This window comes from Bison bison, unplaced genomic scaffold (genome assembly GCF_000754665.1).
Source record: "Bison bison bison isolate TAMUID 2011002044 unplaced genomic scaffold, Bison_UMD1.0 scf7180017864180, whole genome shotgun sequence".
NCBI classification, from domain to species: Eukaryota; Metazoa; Chordata; class Mammalia; order Artiodactyla; family Bovidae; genus Bison; species Bison bison.
In genome coordinates, this window is record NW_011494752.1 from 2114880 (window position 1) to 2119420 (window position 4541).

Sequence of the window (4541 nt, forward strand, 5' to 3'; positions counted from 1 at the left end):
CACATTTTTCACTTTCATGCATTGGAGGAGGAAATGGCAACCCACTCCAGTGTTCTTGCCTGGAGAATCCCATGGACAGAGGAGCCTGGTGGGCTGCTGTCTCTGGGGTCGCACAGAGTCGGACACGACTGAAGCGACTTAGCAGCAGTAGCAGCAGCAGCAGGGCTCTTGCCAGAGGTACTTCCCTTCTTTTGTTTCCTGTCTATAAAATAATGGGCATGAGGCAGATGATAAACATGGCTCATTTCAAAGTCTAATAGTATGTTCCTATAAAACATGAAAATCCTAAACATTTTTTGGTAACCAGAGGCCAATAGAAAGAAGGAGCTTTTAAAGTTTTACATCATTGGATCCTAACTTTTCCTATTTATATACTCCTTGGGAAAGTTCATGGAAGTTATAATCTCCCCTTAAAAAAGTAAGCATTAGAACATGTGGAAAAAATCTTGCATATCACTTTAGAGATCTTACTAACTTCCTGAAGTCTACCCACTGAATTCTGAATAAAAATCTCAGCTTAAATTGAAGCGTTGTCTTGTTTTTCAGTTGGGAAATCTTCCGCATGGATACAGAAGCTTCAAGAGCTTAAACATCCGAGGTCAAGTAAGGTCACTATAAGATATTTTGTTAGGAGTGATAGAAATATTTAACACTCCCTATGAAGTATTATTCATGCCAAAAATGCCTAACTTGAATCCAACAAAGTCACTAGATCTAACTACCACCTAACGAGAAAAACAGGGGGCAGAGTAACTAAAAAAAAAACCACAGGGATGCAATCAGCAAAATCCAGCCTTTGGGAAATTCTACAGGATTCATCTTCCCTTCCATTCAATTGTTCTGACTGTATTTCCTGGGACCTTCTGCTCCTTTCCAAACATGAGAGTCCCTTAAGTATTCATTCTGTTGGAGAGCTTATATTTTTTTAACTACACCTGCACAGCCATTTTTCTTTTCCTCTCATTTCTCCCTCTCTCTATTCTACAAAATCCACTGCTTTCTATTCTTCCCAAGACCAAAGTTGAGAAACATTTATGGAGGGCCTGTCACAGCCCTCTATAAACTGGAAGTATTAAGAAATTAAGAGCTGGGATAACTAGACAGTTGCTTGACATTCAGTGTGTGTATGTGTATTAGTCACTTAATCATGTCCAGTTCTTTGCAACTCCATGAACTGTAACCCACCAGGCTCTTCTGTCCATGGAATTCTCCAGGCAAGAACACTGGAGTGGGGAGTCATTCCCTTCTCCAGGGGATCTTCCCAATCCAGGGATCAAACCCACGTCTCCTGCACTGAAGGCAGATTCTTTACTATAGAGTACACGCAGCAAACATGTTTTTCACCTGTTTATGTGTTTGCAATTGCTCAGAAATATGCTAATACAGATTAGGACTTAAATAAATAATTACTTAGATTTCTGTCAATACAGATCTTATTAAATTAAAATCTGCTTCCTATTTCTGTAGTCTATTGTCTTATCTACTTCAAATTTCCTAACTCTTCCCTTTTTTTTTTTTAACTCTTCTCTCTTTTTTCTAATATTTATTTATTTATTTTTGTCTGTGTTGAGTCTTAGTTGGGGCACTCAGGCTTAATTGCCCCAAGGCATGTGGGATCTTAGCTCCCCAACCAGGAATTGAACCCACAACTCCTGCATTAGAAGATGGACTCTTAACCACTGGAGCACCAGGGAAGTCCCCCTAACTCTTCTCTTAAGGTCCCTGATGCTATTCATTTGTAGCCACTTACAAGGCTCTATCCACCTCTGCATCGTTATCTAATTCTCTCCTGCTTTGAAAAATCAAATTAAGAAGGGCATATTTAAAGGGCATAGATAAGCAACAGGAGCCTACTGTAGAGTACAGGAAACTCTATTCAATACTCTGTAATGACCTAAATGGGAAAAGAATGAAAAAGAATAGGTATATACATTGAACATATGTACAGCCGAACCACTTTGCAATACACCTGAAAGTAACACAACATTGTTAATCAACTATACTCCAATAGAAAATAAAAATTTTAGAAAGAAAGGCTTCCAATATAGTTGTCTCATTATCTTCCATTTGAGAAAATTTCCTTCTATGATCTTAAAACTCTTTTTGCCTGTGTGTGTTTATTATTTTTCCTGGTTTGTTAGTCAGTCTAAACAGGTATATTTGGAAGCAACTTTAAGTTGGTTTGATTTCCTCTCCTAGTCTGAAAACAACATTGAATGCTTCTTAATTAAACCTTCTAGCTGTCAGCCCCTGTTCCAGGAAAAATCAAAATACAAGAAAATTTTATTTTTTGGCCACAGTTTGATAAACTTAGGCACTTACAGAATCCCTGCTCTGGCATCACTGTAGAAGCTATGTTTTATTTCTATAAATGTTTTATCTTTTTTATTTAACCCTCTAAATCATAGGATAATGACATAGTAATTTTGCCTGAAGATCTACTACTCATCTGTTCTGAAATGTGATGCATAGTAAAGATCTATTTGGGGATTGTTTTGACCATTCTTCTCTCGCTATAAAGAAGAGGATGCCAAGGGAATGCTTCCGTGATGAATGGCTATCTTTTAAAGGCACAAACACACTGCTCCCGGGTAATGACAGCAAACTGTTGACAGGGCTCTCTTCTGATCCCTGATACACCCACGGGCAATCCCATTCATCCACTCACCACCAACCTCTCCTGCAAAATATCCACTCCCTTTTAAGACAACATTTCAGGTTATCAGAAAGATGAACCTAATGTGAAAATTACAAGCCTTTTATCTGGGAAGTCATACAAAGAAGAATAATTTAGATGTTAAACAATGTGAACTGCACAGAAATACCCCTCCCCCCAAAAATTCATGAAACCCTTTTACAGGTGAAAGGCTTAGTGACCACGTGAAGTCGCTCAGTCATGTCCAACTCTTTGCGACCCCATGGACTGTATGTAGCCTTCAACGCTCCATCCATGGGATTTTCCAGGCAAGAGTACTGGAGTGGGTTGCCATTTCCTTCTCCAAGGATCTTCCCAACCCAGAGATCAAAGCCGGGTCTCCCTCATTGTAGGAAAATGCTTTACCATCTGAGCCACCTGGGAAGCCCTTAATGACCAAAGGATGAGTAAATGTAGGACATGTATTGAGAGTGCAACTGAGCCTTTTATCCCTTGAGTTCTTTAAAAAATAGTTTAAAAATAAGCTCAGAAATTTGAGGTTGACCTACTAAAAGCAAAGATCTGCACCAAAGAACTACTTGTTGGCCCTTTTTTAGCTCTGTGATTCCACATATATTGGCACTTACAGGCCATTTCACTCTCCTTGAAGGTTGTCAATTAAAAGAATAGCATGACAGTTTTAAAACCCTATATAAAACTTGTAACTAAAGTGAATTCACTTTACTTTCTTGTCAGCTATTTTTTTAATTAACCTAATTCTTCTAAATTAAAATAAACCATATGAAGTCATTTTTCTAAAATTATTCTAGCCGTCCATATGTCTAGCAGTATACACAGATGGAGAGGATCTGAAATGTTTCTAAAGTCCACTGGAACTCCACGCTTTGGGGGCTACAAGGAAAATCATCATATGACGTTCCTAGAAGAAATGACTTCGACCAAGTCCTCTCAAATCTCACCATCAGATTTTCCCTCCTCTGGTCCTGCTCCAACACCAGAAATACTTTGCTCAAGGTTAACTCTTCTAAATCCAAACCCCGCATACTGCTGTAAAATGTGCCAGATTCATGGGGCTAAGAAGTCATTGCCAGTTATACACGCCTGAAATGAGCAGGTAATGATCAATTCCATTGTAGATGATTGTGACAGACTTTAGGGAAACGGAGTGCAGCCTGGCCCTAGCATCCTACAGCTGGATGTGAAGCTGGGTCCATGAGAACACAAACCTGAGCCCAACAAATAATCCAGAACCACCCACATCCGTCAGAACACAGCTTGCCCCCACATGTCTGAACAAGTCTCTATTTTTCCCTCGTTCGCTCCATGTTCATCACATCTCCCTTCTGTCTTTCTCTCATGTTTAGAGATTAAGTGACTGTAGAACTCCTGCAAAGGGCAGTCCCTGTAAGTCTTGACAAAGTTTTCCCATCTTGCACACAGTGAGATGAGGAAAGTCCAGAGCACTTTTTGCAAGGTTTTCTTGCCAGGGCAGACAAGCTGAGTTAGTGTGCTTTAGTTGATTTTATTTTAATTAGGAATGATTTTGCTTTTGTAGCTAGCTGGTTGACGGCTGGCAGAGGCTTTTTCTTACTCTCTGATTTTACAACTCACACTCCTAAAAGAGGCAGGAGGTGACCGTGTCAGAGGACCTGAGTTAAAATCCTGACTCTTAAAGTTTCACTATTGAGTTAACACGCACTGTTTATGAAACACCTATAAGAAGCCAGACTTCGATGCTTTAAAGATGAAAGACATAATCCTTGTTTTCAAGAAGCCTGTAGTCCCCAAGGAGTGTAACAACTGCAAGACAATGTGGTGAGTGAAGGGTTAGAGGTGAACTTAGCCTCGGGTGGTGGCTGGACCCAGCTCAGGGTGGGGATTCCCA